This window comes from Monodelphis domestica, chromosome 7 (genome assembly GCF_027887165.1).
Source record: "Monodelphis domestica isolate mMonDom1 chromosome 7, mMonDom1.pri, whole genome shotgun sequence".
Classification (NCBI taxonomy): Eukaryota; Metazoa; Chordata; class Mammalia; order Didelphimorphia; family Didelphidae; genus Monodelphis; species Monodelphis domestica.
In genome coordinates, this window is record NC_077233.1 from 7,969,106 (window position 1) to 7,987,717 (window position 18,612).

Below are 18,612 nucleotides of genomic sequence, written 5' to 3' on the forward strand. Positions count from 1 at the left end.
TCTCACAATGGTCTCCAAAGAGACGCTCGGCACGGGGGCGCATCACTCACAAGGATACACACTAGGAAGATGTACCAAGAAGCCTCCCTGAGGCAGGGCAAAGGACTGGAGACTGGGGTGGGGGGGGGGGGTGTTCTGGGGCTCACCAAGGAAGGCCCAGGCACATGAGGAGACTCCAGGAAGGACACAGAAAACTTGTATGGGATGAAAGGTCTGTGGAGGGGTCAGTTGCCCCCATAGGGGTGCTCCCAGGTCAGAAGGGGCATCTGAGGGTGGTACAGGACACACGGTCATCATCCTCAAGGGGTTTAGGGTCCAGTGGGGGAGGCAAGGTAAATCAGAGCTCTCTTAGAAGGAAGAACACTCCAAGGGCTCGAGAGAGGCACCAAGACAACACCAGGGGTTCAAAGGAGGGATGTGCCAGAAGGAAGCAAAGAAAAGAGAAGGGGTGAGCCCATCCCTTCTCACCCCCTTCTCACTGCTGTGCAGACAAATCCCAGCCCTCTGGGTTCAGTCTCATGTCACTCACTGACAACTGAATGTTCAAGAGGTGTCTCAGACCTCATGGCCAGAACAGAACTTGTCATCTTGCCCCCCAAACCCGCCTCACCATGTCTGTGCCCCTCCAGGGCAAGACCTTGGCAGCATTTCCAATTCTACCCTCTTCCTCAGCCAAAGAGATGGCCAGAGGCCCAGCCTCACCCTTTCCACATCCAGAAGGACAAGTCCCTTGCCAGGCCCCTGGGCACACTGGCATAGATCAGGTACCCAGCCTACAGAGGAAGGGAAGCCATGCGCCAAAGGAACAAAGAGGTTGATCTCGAGGCTTTGAGGTAAATCAAGGAAAGATGCAGGAACTCATTCCCTGCCAGGCCTGGGGACATGGATGGATCAGAAGCGCAGAACAGCCACAGGGAATCTGGAAGGAGGGGCAGGCTCAGTGAAGGGCCCCTGCCAAGCACTAGAGAGCTGGGGGGCTTCCAGGGCTGGGGGAGAAGAGGGAACGACCACGTGCTGCTGGGATACAAGCCAAGAAGCAGGGGATGGGGGGGGGGGGGGGGAGAGTCTGGGCAGGAGGGGAGAGGTCAATCAACCCAGAACGTGGGGCCCCACAGGGTTAACTCGGGGTCCTCTAGTTAGAAGAAGTCCAAATCTGAACAGCAGAGTGAATCCCAGATGGCATGAGGAGGACCAGAACTCTGACCCGCACTTTGTTGGAAGGATGAAAGAGGGAGGGAGACTGAACTGTCTGGAACAAAGGAACCAAAAAGGCCAGAACGATGGTCATGGTTGTGTGTGGGAGTGAGACTATGTGTGAGGGAGGGAGAGACAGACAGACAGACAGACAGACAGAGAGACAAGAGACACTCACAGACAGGGACAGAGAGACAGACAAAAACTCTGCAGACCCCTAGACAGCGAGGGAGAATTCTGCCACAGAGGGCTGGACCAAGATTTCAGGTGAATGGGTGACGGCTGTTCAGTTGTCGCCCAGCCAGCGGGGCTCCTCAGTACTCTTGATGGACGCCTCCGACCTGCCCCCTCACCCCAGAGGGCGCCCTCCAGGGAAGGGCTCCCCACTGGGCAGTAACTGGGAACACCGGACACACAGCTAGCGCCCCTCCACTCTGCAGTTGGCCACTCTGGCCCTGGATTTGGACCACCCCGGCCCCCAGCAGAAACATGGGCCAGGCTCTGGGTCCCTCCCACCCCAGGGGGTCAGCGCTGCCCAGTCCATTCGCCAAAGCCAGGAGGGCCCTGGGAAGCGCCTGGGCCGACGCCACGCGTGACAGGTGACGACAGTGACGTCCCGAGAGAGGGGGAACCAGCTCCGGGTCTTGGATGAGGATCAGGGCGTCGAACGCGGAGCTTGTGGAACAGCAAGGGAAGCATCAGGTCTGGAAGAGCTAAACATCTGGAGGAGGGGGACTAAAAGCCTGCCTTCCCCAACCAATGGAAGGCTGAGACCAGCCGGGGAAACTGAGGCCTGGGGCCCGGGTGGTCCCTGTGGGGCAGAGAGAGGAAACTGAGGCAGGATGGCTTCACTACGCAGATCGGCACGCCGAGCCCGCCCACGGCCCCGCCCGCCAGCCCCCGGCCCGCCCTCGGCCCGGCCTCAGTGTTCCCTTCTGCGCAATGGGCTGGGAGCCGCCGCCCCGCCCCGCCCCGCCCCCCGCCCTACCTCATCAGGCTGGCGCAGGGACCTCTCCCCGGAGCAGGCGGACGCTCGGGCCGAGGCCGGGGGCTGGCGGGCGGGACACGGCCTCTCCCTGCCTCTGGAGGGGGAGGCCCCGAGACCCGAGCTCGGTCTCAGGCAGCGCCTGGACCCGGCTCCTCCGCGAGCCACCGGGCGACGTCAATGCGCCGTGACGTCATTCCGCCCACGGTGACGTCAGCGCGGCGCCGGGCTCTGGGGAGGGGCGGGGTGAAACTGGAACGACGCCAGGAGAGTGGCTAGCTCAGCAAGCTGTCATCTGCTGAATTGACCAATGAGAGAACGAGCGCTGTGGGCGGGATGAACGGGACGGCTGCTAAACTCCCAGGAGCCGGTAGGGGGCGGGGCGGAGCTAACTGGGCAGGTGCGCAGGTCACCAGATGAAGGTTCGAACCTCAGTGGTGTAGCTCTAAGCCTCAGTGTCCCCATTTGTAAAGTGGGTAGAGCGGCACCAGACACCTCCTCTACAAGGGCGTATACATACTCAGGAGTCAATCACCAAACGTGTCCCGAAGGCGGACTCAGCTTGTGTGGTGCCTTCTGCATGAATCATTTTCTCCACTGTTGCCAACCTTCCCAAGAGTGCCTAGTACCAGTGTCAGGAAGTGGTGCTCTGGATTGAGCAGAGAATGGCATCAGGAAACCTTGAATTCAAATCCTGCCTCAGACATTACTAGCTGTGTGATTGTGGGCAAGTCGCTTAAACTACTCTCAACCAGTCTGAATTTCCTCATCTGTCAGAGCCTGCGGAAAGTAGATGCGGAGAGGATAACCCGGGTTTGAGATGCTCGGAGTGGTGGAAGATTGACTCAGTATCGTCCACAAAGTAAAAGGCAAGCCCTCAGCCAAGGAGCTGAGGGAGTTGTGTGTGGCACAAAGAGGGATGTGGATGTATGGAAATGAGATCAGGAATCACTGAGGGAGGAGCCGAGGGATGGACTGGCCTTGGTGAGGTCCCAGTTTAATGTCAGGTGACAGGATTAGGTGACCTGCCTCCTCAGCAAGGGCTTGACACTACCAGAGAAGAGGATGCTGGGATTGGTCCAGTGCGGAGACTGGACAAAAAGGATCAAGGAATTTGAGAGAAGGCAATGGAGAGTGGAAATAATGAGCTACTGGGCTCAGATTGGAGTGGGAAGAGAGGGAAGCCAGAAGGTAACTGATTGCCCGAGGGAGTATGGAGGCCTGGAGGGAGAATCTCCACGTTTAAGAGGGCTGAGGCACCTGGAGAGGTGGAATGATGGGAGGTTATGGTCAGATAAGGAAAAATCAATTAGGTAGTAGAGGAGCCCTTGTGGCTCATGGGGAGATTTAGGGGGTGACTATGGGGTGGTGAATAAAGTTGGGGAATTGGGAGTTTAACGAGTTTGAGAAATCATCGTTGTGGATATTCAAGTTAGAGATGGCAGTGAAAAGCCAGATGCTGAACTCCTTAAGAAAGGAGGAGGAATGACCCAGGAGTTGCCATCCTACAGTCACCAGAATTTCTGTTGGGTAGAACATTTGAAGAAAAGGTTACCTAAGGATGGTCAATGGAGAAGCTGGAAGTCATGTGGTAGGCAAGGAGTATTCCAATCCATCTTCAAGGATCAGTTGTTCATGTAGAACTATGTCTGGATTTGGCCCCGAATGGACTCCAGCTGCCTTTGCGCCTCCTCCAGGGTACCCCAGGTGGCTACTTGAGGCAGAAATTTAATTGGACCCCAATGGTGCAATCAGTAGCACTCTGTTGCACATACTCGAGTGTGCACTTCATATGCCCAGGTTTTTTGAAGCCATCTACACAGAGGAAACAGAATCCTTTGTAAAACCCCACATGCATTTATTAAATACTGAATATGAATAGCTAGGGGGGCACTGCACCTGAAATCAGGAAGACTCACCTTCATAAATTTAGACCCAGCCTCAACTACTTTCTAGTTGTGTGACCCTGGGCAAGTCACTTAACTCTGGTTGCCTCAGTTTCCTCATCTGTAAAAAGAGTTGGAGAAGGAAATGGCAAGCCACTCCAGTATCTTTGCCAGAAACCCCAAATGGGTTCAAGAAGAGTCAGATACAACTGAAATGCCTGAACAACAATCAAAAATGGGAACAACAATAGCACCACCTCACAGGGTTGTTGTGAAGCGTTAATATAGGTAACACTTTGAGAACTGTAAAGCCTTCTATGAGCAGATTTCATGTATATACTCTATCTACTAGGAGATGTACTTATGGTCCTCCTTAGGCAGTAGCATCCTCAAGGTCAGGCTTTCTATTCCCAGCAGAGTCCTGATACACCGCACCATTCCAGGGTCTACACTTGTATTGAGCCTAGCATCGGAGAAAAGGAAACTCCAAGAATGTTGCCTTCTCTGTGGGACACAACAGGGCATCAGTAAGAATATACAAAGTAACTCTGAGGCACTACACTAAGTAAACATCAGGGATTCGAAGATGAAAAGACAAGTGTCTGCCCCTAAGGAGCTTACTTCCATGGCAATGGCTGGCAAATAAGCCCTCTCTGCCAAGCGTGGAATTTTATAGACAAGCCAATATTGAGTAAGGTAGGCAAGACCAAGGGCTGATGGGAACTGCAAAGATAATAATTGATGATATCTATTTCTATTGCACTTTTAGGTTTGCAAAGCAGTTTCCAACCCCAATCAATAAGACACTGCAAGTACTATATTCTGAGCCTCATCTGACAAAGCCTCATTGTACTGAGGCTCCGGGGTACCCAGTGTCCTGAGTGCAACCCACAGAGCCTTCCACATGTGGACAGAGTTTCTCCAGGATGAATGACAGCTCCCCTGCACTGAGGATGTTGCTGTTTCAGGGATAGGGGAAAGACGCAGATGCAAATAGAGAGGGAAAACCAAGACAGGCACAAATGAATTCAACTGAGCTGAGTTCTGGCATCTTTTTATATGTTGTTCACTGTCCAATTGTACTTCTCAGCAGTTTTAACTCCAAAGAGAAAACAGTCTTCCAGCATCACGTCCCAGCACTGACCCAGTCCAACTAGCTTACCATGTGCAATAGTGAGGATTGTCTGTGGAAACTGAGGAGGCTAAAATCTTGTGATGCTTGTTATTTGGGAGAAAGAAAAATGAAAGCAAGTACTAAGCCTACTGAAGCCGGGACAAAGCATGTATGCTTGTTGCAGACAAGTCCTCAAGGAGGCCCAGGATCTGAGACCATCCCAGGCAAGTCATGGAAAACGGGGTCACCTTTCTCAATGAACAAGAAATAAAAGTTATGGAGAGATAACAACAACAACAATAAACTGGCAAGAAAGAACCTCTCCCTCTGGATAGTGTGTATTTAAGTAATGGAAACAGCCCTGGACTTAGAGCTAGGAGAAATGGGATTATAACCCTTCATTCGACACTTGGCTAGTTGTAGGATCCATCAGCGTCAAGTCCCTTCCCCTCTCTGAGGCTCAGTTTCTTTTTTGTAAAATGGGAATAATAATATCTAAAATAGTCATTGCTGACATTTATCAAGCATCTAAAGGGTCATAGCTTTCTCATTTTTTGTATACAACAATTCTACAAGGAAGGTGTAATTATTGGCCCTATTTTACACATAAGGAAACCGAGTATAAGAGAAGTTAAGTGATTCACCCAGGGTAAATGTCTAAGACAGTACTGGAACCTAGGATTTCCTGACTCCAAGCCCAGAATGCCCTCTACAGTGCCATGCTTTCTCTCTGACAGTTCAATGTCTAAATATCAGCTATTATCATTATCCTCTATCTGGTAATGCCTTCCCCTCTGAAATTACCTTCCAGTTAATTTCTCTCTCTCTCTCTCTCTCTCTCTCTCTCTCTCTCTCTCTCTCTCTCTCTCTCTCTCTCTCTCTCTCTCTCTTTCTTTCTCTGTCTGTCTCTGTCTGTCTCTCTCTCTCTCTCTGTCTCTCTGTCTCGCTCTCTCTGTCTCTCTCTCTGTCTCTCTGTCTCGCTCTCTCTCTCTCCCTCTCTCTGTCTCTGCCCCCCCCTTTGTCTGTCTGTCTGTCTCTCTCTGTCTGTCTGTCTCTCTCTCTTGCTCTCTGTCTCTGTCTGTCTCTCTCTCTGTCTACTCCCTCTGTCTCTGTCTCTGTCTCTCTCTGTCTACTCCCTCTCTGTCTCTTTCTCTCTATCTCTCTGTTTCTCTGTCTCTGTCTATCTGTCTGTCTCTCTTTCTTGTGTGTGTGTATGTGTGCATACACATTGTATAGAGAAGTTATTTGTGTGTCATTTCCTTCATTTATGTGAGTTTCTTAAAGTGCAGAAGCTTTTTTGGTCTCTATATTCCCATGCTAAGCAGAGTGCCTGGCACATAATAGATGCTTAATTGACTTATCTTGTAATCTTGCATATTTTATACTACATAAATGTTTGTTGACTGACTAGCAAATATCACACATGTCACTGGATTCCCTCCTCAGTAGATTTATTTTTTTTCAGTCCTATCTAACTCCTTGTGACCCCATTTGGAGTTTTCTTCCTTTGACCCTTATCTCCCCCCTAAATATTGGTTCCAAGGCAGAGGAGCAGTGTTGGGAGTAAGTGAGTTGCTCAGGATCACACAGATCCAGGTAGTGTCTGAGACCAGGTTTGAACTCAGTGAGATGTTTTCCTGACTTCAGGCCCAGCACGCTATCCCCTGAGCAAGCTAGATGCCCTTAACGAGTTAGGTTGAGCATCTTCATTGTTCCCATTGCAAAGAAGAGGAAATTGTGGCGGAGACATTAAATGTCTTGACCAACTTTGCCCAGGTCTGGTTCACTGCTCCATGCTTCGAAAACCTCCTGGAACTCCCCTGTGCTCATAAAGGAGAAAAAGTGTCCCTTGGGAGACTGGAAGCCCAGAGCTAAGGACAGCCGCTCATGTGGCCAGGCCAGGCTAGACCATTAGTGACTCTGTTCATCTCATCCTGTTCTTACCAGTGTGGGAGATTTGGTTGCACTTTGGGGAAGCGATTGAGCTCATCGCGGTCGTACATGTAACGCAAGACAAGAAGTTCACTGAGGATCCCAGCCGCTGCCCTGCGAGTGAGTCAGGATAACCAGTAAGGAATCAACTTTCTCCCATTATGACTCAGTGCACATGAGGCTGAGCTGGTGACCTGGGCCACCGGGCCATTGCATTAGGCTTCAACGGAGAGCCAAGAAGAACCATGTCGAGTCCAACCACAGCTCCTGCATGTTATGCTGCCGTCTCGGACCAGGCTGCCAAGGAACCATGCAGGGGTCATTGGTTTACTCTCTCCAGCTGTGTTCATGAAGATATAAAGATATCTGGTGCTTGTGTGGGCAAAAGCTCTCCTCTCTCCCCCCAAGATCCCATTGGGGCGAGGTGGGAACACGAAGCGATGAGATGCCACCATTGTAAATTACTTTAAAAGAAAGTTATGTGAGGTTAGAATCAGGTCTGGAGACAAGAGGTCCTGGGTTCAAAACTGGCCTCAGACACTTCCTAGCAGTATGACCCTGGACAAGTCACTTAATCCCCATTGCCCAGCCCTTACTGCTCTTCTGCCTTGGAACCCATCTTTAGTATTGATTCTAAGACATGAGGTAAGGGTTTGAAGAGAATTTTTAATACAATTAAATAAAAAGCAAAGTTACGCACAGGTGTTTATTGGATGTCCAAGGTGTTTCTCCCACCCACCCCAATAATAGGAGCTAGAGGAAATCAATCAAGAAACAGATGAAAACAGGTAACTTGAAAGTTCCTGAACTACTGGTAAACCTGCTTTAGGCCATTTTCAAACCAAAGCAGTTTTCTAGGGGAACTTTGTGGCACCTGTTAACTGTCATTGAATGTTAGAATTTCCCTGAGAGGCTGGCAGTGGAGGATGTTTCAACCCTGAGGGTTAGGGCCCTTATTGTCTCCCCCATCAGACTTAGGAACACAGGCTCTCTTCCCCCTTTCTTTGTGTCTGCAGCTCTTGGCACAGAGCCTAGCATGTGGCTGTTCATTCGTTTCAGTCATGCCCCATTCTTTGTGACCCCATTTGGGGTTCTCTAGGCAAAGATGCAGAGTGGTCTGCCATTTCCTTGTCCGGCTCATTTTACACATGAGGAAACTGAGGCAAACAGGGCAAAATGACTTGACCATAGCCACACAGCTAGTAAATGTCTGAGGCCAGATTTGAACTCAGGAATCAATCTTCTTGACTCTAGGCCCAGCACTCTATCCACTGGCATATAGAAGACACTTTATAAATGTTTATTGATGGACTGACTGATTTGTTTCCTATCATACATAAACAGACATGGTTTTATTCAACTCTTTCTATATTTACTTCAGACCTTCTGGTGTGGCTGTCCCTTCCATTTGACACAGATTGAAGACATTATGCCTTAGCAGAAATTCCTTGAGAGTTATCCCGGTTGAGAAAAATCCACCATATGCCAGTACTCTGAAGGATCTGCTCTATTCTTTTCATTTAAATGTATCTGCTTATTACCTTAAAATGCCCAGTTATCTCCCTCTGTCCTTCCCTCCCCCCCCCCCAAGAAAAGACATCATTTGACATGTATATGTATGAAGTCTTACTTCTATTTATCAAGTCTTTTTCTGGAAGTGGACATACACAAGTCATTCTTCAAACAATATTTCTGTTGCTGTATAGAATTCTCTTGGTTCTGCTTGTTTCACTCTTCATCATTTCATGTAGGTCTTCCCATGTTTTTCCAAAATTAACTTCACCATTTCTTATGGTGTGCTGGTATTCCTTCACAATCATATGCCACAGCTGATTGAGCCATTTCCCAGATGATGGCCATCCCCTCAATTCCTAGTTCTTTGCCACCACCAAGAAAGCTGCTATAAATATTTTATAACATGTAAGTTCTTTTTTCTGACCACATTAGGAAATGAATCTAATAGTAATATTGCTGGGTCAAAAGGCCTTTACATTTTTATAACTCTTTAGGAATAATTCCAGATTGCTCTCCAAAACGGTTGGATCAGTTCCACCAACAATGTATTAGTATTTTTCCAAATCTCCTCCAACATTTGCCATTTAGTCCTTTTATCATTTTAGCCAATTTGATAGGTATGAGATGATATCTCAGAGTTGTTTTGATTTGCATCTTTTAAATTAATTATTTGAAGCATTTTTCATATAGTTATATATTACTCTGATTTTTCTGTCAAAAAAAACTATTCATGTCTCTTACCCATTTATATCCACTTGGGAATGGCTTATATTCTCACATACTTGACAAAGTCCTCTCTATGGTTTAAGAGACTTCTAATAAACAAATCCCCCCCAACTTACTGCTTTCTAATTGTGGTCTCATTAGTTTTATTTGTACAAAAAAATTAATTTAATTCCTCTATTTTACATCTCACAATGCTTTCTATCTTTTGTTTATTCATAAATTCTTCACCTGTCCATAAATCTGATAAGTAATATGTCCTACCATTCATTGCCTGCAGTCCTACACATGTGCTGTTGAACTTAAATGGAGAAAATTATGCAATCATTCTGACTAGGTTCACTACAACTTTATGTGATACAACCTCACCTGGGCCCTCAATACTACCAGGCAATCCTACTCTACCTCATCAGCTCACTATCTCATTTTTCACAGCAGCTCTTCTAAACCTTGTCTTCCCTCCTCAAACTTCCCATGGCTTTCTCTTTCCTTATCCTCTCAGCTGAGAACCTGGCTTCATATTCTACTGAAAAACTGGAGGTCCTTCACAATGAGCTCCCTCTTACCCTCTCTTCCTCATCTTATGCCACTCATATGCCTTCTTACACTCTCTCCTCCTTTGGCCTTACCTCACATGAAGATGTGCCCTTAGTCCTTACCAAGACTGAGCCCTGTGGCTTCCAACAGATTGTTCCCTTCATCGGCCCCATTTTATCACTTAATTTCACTCTCTATCTACTGATTCCTTCTTTACTGCCTAGAAATATAACCATGTCCCACCCATTCTCAAAAACCCTCACTTGATCCTTCTGTTCCTTATAACTGTCATCCTATATCTCATCTGTTCTTTGTGACTAAACTCCTTTAAAAGGCCATCTACAATAGGTGGCTTCACTTTCCTCTCATTTCCTCTGAGCCTCTACAATCCAGCTTCTGAGTTTGTTGTTCCACAAAATGTTACACAAGTGACCAATGATCTCACAGTTGGCCAAATCCAATGGGCTTTTCTCAGTCCTCATCCTCTTAGACTTCTTGGTAGCTTTTGACACTCTCAGTTTCTCTCTTCCCTTTGATACTCTCCTTTCTAGCTCTTTAGGATGCCATTCTCTCCTGGATCTTCTCCTACCTCTCTAACCACTCTTTCTCAGTCTCCTTTGCTGGACCCTCATCAAAATCATGCCCTCTAACTATAAGTCCCACAGGTCTCTGCCATGGGGTCTCTTCTCTTCTCCCTGTACACACTTTCACTTGGCAATCTCATCAATTCTCAGGTATTTAATCATCGCCTCTTTGCTGATGATTCTCATTTATCTACCCTTCCCAATCTCACTCCAACTGTCTTTTGGATACTATGAACTGGGTGTCCTATAGATATTTTAAACTCAACATATCCAAAGCTGAACTAATTTTCTTTCCTCTTAAACCCTCCTCACTTCTTACCTTCCCTATTACTATAAATGGCAACACCATCCTTCCAGCCCCACAGGTTCACAACCTGGGAGCATTCCTGTACTCCTCACTATCTCTCATCCCTCATATTCAATCCAATGCCAAGGTCTGTCAATCTCTCCTTGGTACCACCTCTCAAATACACCCCCCTTTCTCCTCTGACAGGGCCACCTCCCTAGTGCAGACTCCAATCACCTCTTGCCTAAATTATTGCAATGGCTTCTGGTGGGTTTGCCTGCCTCAAGTCTCTACTTACTCCAATCCATGGTCCATTCAACCACCAAAATGATTCTCCTAAACACAGTTCCACCAGCCATGTCCTCTCCTTACTCAAGATTCTTCAGTAGCTTCCTATCATTTTCCAGATCAAATACAAAGTGGTCTGTTTGGCATTCAAAGTCCATCATAGCCTAGTCCTACTGTTCTAGTCTTCTTATCCTTCCTCTCCAATTCTTCCAAATCTTCCACTCTTCAATTCGGTGACCATTGCCTCCTGACCATTCCATGAACAAGCCATGCCATGTCTTGGCTCTGGAAATTTTCTCTGGCTGCCCCCTATCCCTGGAATGCTTTCCTTCATTTCCTGCCTGCTGGGAAACCCCGACTTCTTTTACTTCCTTTAAATCCCAGCTAAAACTGCACCTTCAACATGAAGCCGTTGCTAATCTCACTTCATTCTAGTGACTTCTCTTTTTTAATTTTTCCCCTGTATGTAGCTTGTTGTGTACATACTTGCTCTTTGTCTCCACCATTAGATTGTGAATTCATTGAGGACAGGAACTATTTTTTGATTCTTTTTGTATCCACAGCAATTAGCAAAGTGCCTGGCACATAGTAGGCACCTAATAAATGTTTATGGAGTAACTGACAGAGGGTCACACAGCCAGTATCTGTCCAGATAGGACTTGAACTTAATTAAGTCTTCCATTTTCTCTCATTGCTTCTCTTTGGTTGCTAGGAAACACAGTGAAGGTTACATGGGCTACCTTTGTTATTATTGTTGTTGTTATCCAGTTATATCTTATTCCCAAAGGCACAAGTTGGTTGGTTTCTTTCTGTGGCTCAGACAATACAACTGAGAAACGTTCTGTCCAAATATCGGTGGTTGCATTTCTCGTAACCAGCTGAATATGGAATAAAACTGGCTCCCCCTTTGGAGAAGTGATATTATAGCTTTGTGTCTGGGGCTCCTGGGAAACAGATGGTGAGTGAGTGGCTCAGCTGGCCAAGCTTTATCGAGAGGAATAAGCAGAGTCCTAGAATAAAATCCGAAGCTTTAGAAGGAAGGTTCAAAGAAGGAATCATGGAGAATGGAAGATACTCGTCTGGTTTTGCTCTGGAAAGGGTTTCCTCTCTTCCAAATGAGGTAATACATGCAAAGCAAATGGCAAACATGGACTTTTTGTTATTCTTATGCTTCCCAAATGAAAATTTAGGAGTTATGAGTTACAGAATGATGGACAAAGTGGGTAAGTTCACAATTAAGTCATTAGCCTCTCTATATCAGAAACTATTCAATGGAGAGACTTTGGGGCATAATTTATTCTGGCCCAGACCTGTGACTTCATCCATAAGGAACTCATCTCTACATTATCATCTTAGAGAACTGCTTAGGGAACTAATAGGTTAAGTGTTTCAGCTATTTTGTATGAAGCAATAATTTCAAGAGGGTTAAAGGGAGAATAGCTAGGTGGCTCAGTGGATAGAGGCTTCAGGAGATCCTGGGTTCAAATCTGACCTCAAATACTTCCTAGTTGTGTGACCCTGGGCAAGTCATTTAACCCCAATTGCCTAGCCTTTATCTCTCTTCTGCCTTGGAACCAATAGTTAGTATCAATTCTAAGACAAAAGGTAAGGGTTAGGAAAAAAAAAAGTGTTAAAGGGGCCTGAGACCAAAAAGTTATAGAACCACTGGTCTGAATTGGGTTCAAGGGAAGCCATGGATCCTTTAATCATTTATTCATTCATAGTTGGGTTTGTTTGTTTGTTTGTTTGTTTTAGCCCATACTATTGAGTTTGTAAATGCCTTGGGTCACTTTTAAAAAATCTTTTGGTTCTGACACTACTGTCCTTGCCCTTAATTTACTTCCTTGTAACAAACACAAGAAAGAAAGGAAAAATGACTCTTGTGGAAAAGATAACTCCTGACAGTCTACACAGTATTTCATACCCATCGTCCCAGAATCATTGAGTTGGAGAGCTGAGAGGGCCATGATGTACTCTGGCTCCGCCACAAAAGAAATCTGCATGGTAGCATACCTGTTACTCTGCCTTCCTGCCAAGAACGAGGAGGGTTTTCTGCTGTTCTCCGAAGCCTCAATCTGTTTACATGCACTGTTATCTAAGGCAGCTCTCTTCTATCATGACTCTGAGAAATCTGAATCAAGGATTTTATATTGTCCCCATTAAATAATTCCTGATCGATTCAGCACAGTGCTCTGCCAACTGGAATGTTTATTTGAGATGCTGATTGTGTTATCTGATGATTTAGCAATCTGTTCCAGAGAAAGTGATGATTTCTATTGACAGAGGGATTGACTCTCCCAGAACCTCCCTTTACCAGTTAAATCACAGATTGGATTCCTGAACCTAGCTTACTGCCTTCCTGGGACTAAGATGCAACATGTTCTTTGCCCAAGCTAACATACTCCTGTTGTTATCAAGGTCCTGAATGCCACCACCATGGAGGCCTGGTTTGCTCTTCTTGTGTTACCTAAATGGAGCAGTTAAGGAGAGCCACAACTTTCAGAGATTGGTTTAACCCATCACAGCCTTTGGGAATCCTAGCTCTTTCACCCAGATTGTTGATTAACCCTTTCGGTGCCCTGCAACATTATAAAGATGCTTTATACAAATGCTGAATGCACAGAGTTAAGCCCAGATCTTTGGGACACTCCACGGTTAAGCAACTTACCTTCGGTCATTGGTCCCGAATTGTTAGCTAGCTAGCTAGTTAGCTAGACGGCTCTTGGGATTCATCCATCCATCCCATCTAATTTTTCCTCTAGCCTAGCCCACATCTCTCGAACTATTCCACAAGAATAGCATGAGAGGACTTCCGGTCAAGATGGCGGTGTAGAAGCAGCGAAAGTTCAGACCTCCGAAACCCTTCCCTACCGATCGAAAACAAAGTGCTCCTAGGCCACCGAAATTCAAGCTGAACAACAGGATAGACCTGGGGAAACCTCCTCCTGGACCTGGATCAAAAGGTACCGCACCCCAAAAGCCAGAACCCTAGATCACTCAGATCTAAGGGGTAGACAGAAAGAAGGTCCCAGGACCCATCCCCCCCAACCCAGAGTGCTGAGCCCACGGCAGCAGCGGGAACCTCAGGGCTCTGAGGACTCACCTTGAAAGCAACCTGAGCCAGTCTCCGGAGCGCCCAACACAGACGGCAGGGAAGCATAGAGAGAAGGGGGAAGCCTGTGGCCTCCTGGCTGGGTTCTTCCCTCTGGGTCTCGGGGGAGGTCCCAGCTTCGGGGCACCATCTGAGCCCAATCCCATCGGGAGCCCTCAGAGCTACTGAAAGGACAGAGGGCTCAGGGCTGGCAAAGGGGTGGCTCCGAAGAGCCTACCTTGAAAGTAACCCGGGCCAGTTTCTGGGCACTCAACACAGACTGAGGAAGAGGAGGTTGCTGCTTTTCTCTATCTTCTTTTTTGGCTCCGGGATCATTCGGCCCACACTACCTGAACCTAATCCCATCAGGAGCCATCAGAGTCCAGGCAAGCCACTACCCCTCCCCTCTTAGAGAGCAGGGTCTTCTGAAAGAACCAGTTGAACCTAATCCCATCAGGAGCCCTTAGAGCTGCTGAGAGGACGGAGAACTCAGGGCTGGCAAGGGGGGTGCTCCGGGGAGCTTGCCTTGAAAGTAACCCGGGCCAGTTTCCGGGCATTCAACACAGACTGTAGAAGAGGAGGTTGCTGCTTTTCTCTTTCTTCTTTTTTGGCTCCGGGATCATTCGGCCCACACTACCTGAACCTAATCCCATCAGGAGCCATTAGAGTCCAGGCAAGCCACGACCCCTCCCCCCTTAGAGAGCAGGGTCTTCTGAAAGAACCACCTGAACCTAATCTCATCAGGAGCCCTCAGAGTCCAGGCAAGCCACAACCCCTCCCCCCTTAGAGAGCTGGGTCTTCTGAAAAAACAGAAACCTAGAGGCGAAGTCAAGATGGCAGCCTAGAAGGAGCATAGACCTGGCAGCCTGGCTAGAGCTTTAGAGATCCTCCATATCTGCTCCAGCCGTCCAGGAAGTTTAAAACTCAGAATAAATCCATCCCAAATAAGCTGAACTCAATCCCATCAAAAGTCTCCAGAACACAGGGAAGCCCAGGCTCCCCATCCATCCTCACTGACTGCTGAACTTTAAGCCAATCAAAAGCCTCCAGAGGACAGGAAAGCTCAAACCCCCAACAACCCTCCCTCAGAGTTTACACCAAGAGATCCTCTGTTAAAGCTCCAAGAGGGGAGACTGATAGAAGTCCCTAAAAAACAGAAAAATGAGAGGAACAAGAGCACAGACAAATACAGGGAGGAAAGAAGGGGTGAATTTGAACAAACAACAGAAACAGAAGAAAGAAACTACAATAGACAGCTACTACTCACCAAATGGAACAGAGGGGGAGAGATCAGCAAACGATAAACCAGAAATCCCAGCGAATTGGATACAGGCTGTGGAAGAACTCAAAACACAGCTAAGAGAGGCTGAAGACAATTGGGAAAAGAACTTAAAAATTAAGATAAGTCATCTGGAAACAGAGGCACTTGAACTAAAACAAGAAAATAGTGTCCTGAAAGCCAAAATCATCCAGCTGGAAAATGAGGCAAAGGAGATGACAGATGAAGCAAAGGAGATGAAAGACGAGATAAAGAGGATGAAAGACAATCTTCAAAGAAACTCAGACCAGAAGGAAAAAGACGACCAAAAAGCCAAAGATGAAATCCAATCTTTAAGAACCCGAGTAAAACAACTAGAATCAAGTGACCTCACAAGGCAGCAGGACACTATAAGACAAAACAAAAAGAATGAAAAAATTGAGGAAAATGTGAAGCATCTCATTCACAAAACAGACGATTTAGAAAATCGTTCAAGAAGAGACAATTTAAGAATAATTGGACTACCAGAAGACCACGACAAAAGAAAAAGCCTGGACATAATACTAGAGGAAATTATCCAGGAAAACTGTCCCGAAATCCTAGAACAAGAGGGGAAAGTGGAGATTGAAAGAATCCACAGATCACCCCCTGTTTTTAATCCCCAACTGACAACACCAAGAAATGTTATAGCCAAATTCAAAAACAATCAGATAAAAGAACAGGTATTACAAGCTGCCAAAAAGAAACCATTCAGATACCATGGAAACATGGTGAGGATAACACAGGATCTTTCTGCATCCACACTGAAGGACCGAAAGGCATGGAATATGATATTCCGGAAAGCAAGGGAACTAGGCCTACAGCCAAGAATAAAATACCCATCAAAACTGACTATATTCTTACAGGGGAAAGTATGGTCATTTAACACAACAGAGGAATTCCAAGCATTCATAAATAAAAGACCAGACCTGAACAGAAAATTTGAAGTCCAACCACAGAATTCAAGAGAATCATCAAAAGGTAATTAAAAAAGAGGGGAAAAACAACAACAACAACAAAGGTTTTTTTTAAGAGACTCAATAAGTTAAAATGATATGTATCCCTATAAGAAAAGAGGTCATTGGCAACTCTTAAAAACTGTTGCTATCACCTAAGCAGCTAGAAGAACTACACTCAGAGGGAAGGGACAAACTGTATAGGATGAAAGGACAAGACATAAATAGGTATATAGAGATATGCATGCATAAATACATATACATGTGTATGTATATATATATATATATATATACATGACTAAAGCTAAAAAAGAAAAGAGGTTATGACTAAAAGAAATGGGAAAAGAAACAAATGGGGGTAAATTTATATGTCACAAAGAAGCTCATGGCGGGAGGGGGGAGAACATCGATACACTGGAAGGGTAAAGAGGTCGGAGATAGGAAATATTCAACTCTTACGTACTTTGAAACTGACCCAAAGAGGGAAGAACAATCCAATCCATTGGGGAAGAGAATAGATTTGCGCCCTATAGAGGAGTAGAAGGGTAAAAAACAGACTGGTGGGGAGGGAAGCAGTACAAGGGAGGGAGAGGGTGGGGGGGGGAATTTTTAAAAAGACTACAGGGGAAAATAAGGGAGGGAATTAAAAGGGAGGGGGGTAGAAAGGGAAATACAAGGGGGACTGATTTAAAGTAAATCACTGGACTAAAAGGTAGAGCTGAAGAAGAAAGGTTAGAATTAGGGAAGGATATCAAAATGCCAGGGAGTCCACAAGTGACAGTCATAACATTGAACGTGAATGGGATGAACTCACCCATAAAACGTAAACAAATAGAAGAATGGATTAGAATCCAAAACCCTACCATATGTTGTCTCCAAGAAACACACATGAGGCGGGTAGACACCCACAAGGTCAGAATTAAAGGATGGAGTAAGACCTTCTGGGCCTCAAGTGACAGAAAGAAGGCAGGAGTGGCAATCATGATATCTGATAAAGCCAAAGCAAAAATAGACCTGATCAAAAGGGATAGGGAAGGTTATTATATTTTGTTAAAAGGGACTTTAGATAATGAGGAAATATCACTAATCAACATATATGCACCAAATAATATAGCACCCAAATTTCTAATGGAGAAACTAGGAGAATTGAAGGAAGAAATAGACAGTAAAACCATATTAGTGGGAGACTTAAACCAACCATTATCAAATTTAGATAAATCAAATCAAAAAATAAATAAGAAAGAGGTAAAAGAAGTGAATGAAATCTTAGAAAAATTAGAATTAATAGACATATGGAGAAAAATAAATTGGGATAAAAAGGAATACACCTTCTTCTCAGCACCACATGGCACATTCACAAAGATTGACCATACATTAGGTCACAGAAACATGGCACACAAATGCAGAAAAGCAGAAATAATAAATGCAGCCTTTTCAGTCCACAAGGCAATAAAAATAACGATCAGTAATGGTACATGGAAAACCAAATCAAAAACTAATTGGAAACTAAACAATATGATACTCCAAAATCGTTTAGTTAGAGAAGAAATCATAGAAACAATTAATAATTTCATCGAGGAAAATGACAATGGCGAGACATCCTTTCAAACCTTTTGGGATGCAGCCAAAGCAGTAATCAGAGGTAAATTCATATCCCTGAGTGCATATATTAACAAACTAGGGAGAGCAGAGATCAATCAATTGGAAATGCAAATAAAAAAACTCGAAAGTGACCAAATTAAAAACCCCCAGCAGAAAACCAAACTAGAAATCCTAAAAATTAAGGGAGAAATTAATAAAATTGAAAGTGATAGAACTATTGATTTAATAAATAAGACAAGAAGCTGGTACTTTGAAAAAACAAACAAAATAGACAAAGTACTGGTCAATCTAATTAAAAAAAGGAAGGAAGAAAAGCAAATTAACAGCATCAAAGATGAAAAGGGGGACATCACCTCTGAGGAAGAGGAAATTAAGGCAATCATTAGAAATTACTTTGCCCAATTATATGGCAATAAATATACCAATTTAAGTGATATGGACAAATATATACAAAAATACAAACTGCCTAGACTAACAGAAGAGGAAATAGAATTCTTAAATAATCCCATATCAGAAAATGAAATCCACCAAGCCATCAAAGAACTTCCTAAGAAAAAATCCCCAGGGCCTGATGGATTCACCAGTGAATTCTATCAAACATTCAGAGAACAGTTAATCCCAA

At 45.4% G+C, this 18,612-nt stretch overlaps 1 protein-coding gene and 1 long non-coding RNA gene across 6 annotated transcripts in view; one reads left to right on the forward strand and one right to left on the reverse strand.

Annotated features, from left to right (window-relative positions):
* Window positions 1-2,412, reverse strand: part of STARD3NL (STARD3 N-terminal like) — a 50,265-nt gene extending 47,853 nt beyond the window's left edge. The window contains exon 1 of one of the 5 annotated variants that reach the window (XM_056804145.1): window positions 2,183-2,412. The gene's annotated coding sequence lies outside the window, so the exon portion shown is untranslated. The remainder of the gene's footprint in view (window positions 1-2,182) is intronic. The other 4 variants (XM_056804144.1, XM_056804147.1, XM_007500624.2 and 1 more) reach the window with 4 other exon arrangements.
* LOC103103660 (uncharacterized) lies at window positions 45-5,497 on the forward strand. The gene is made up of 2 exons (XR_470955.3): window positions 45-211; window positions 4,835-5,497. It is a non-coding gene; the product is annotated as an uncharacterized LOC103103660 (long non-coding RNA).
* The last annotated feature ends 13,115 nt before the right edge of the window (window positions 5,498-18,612 follow it).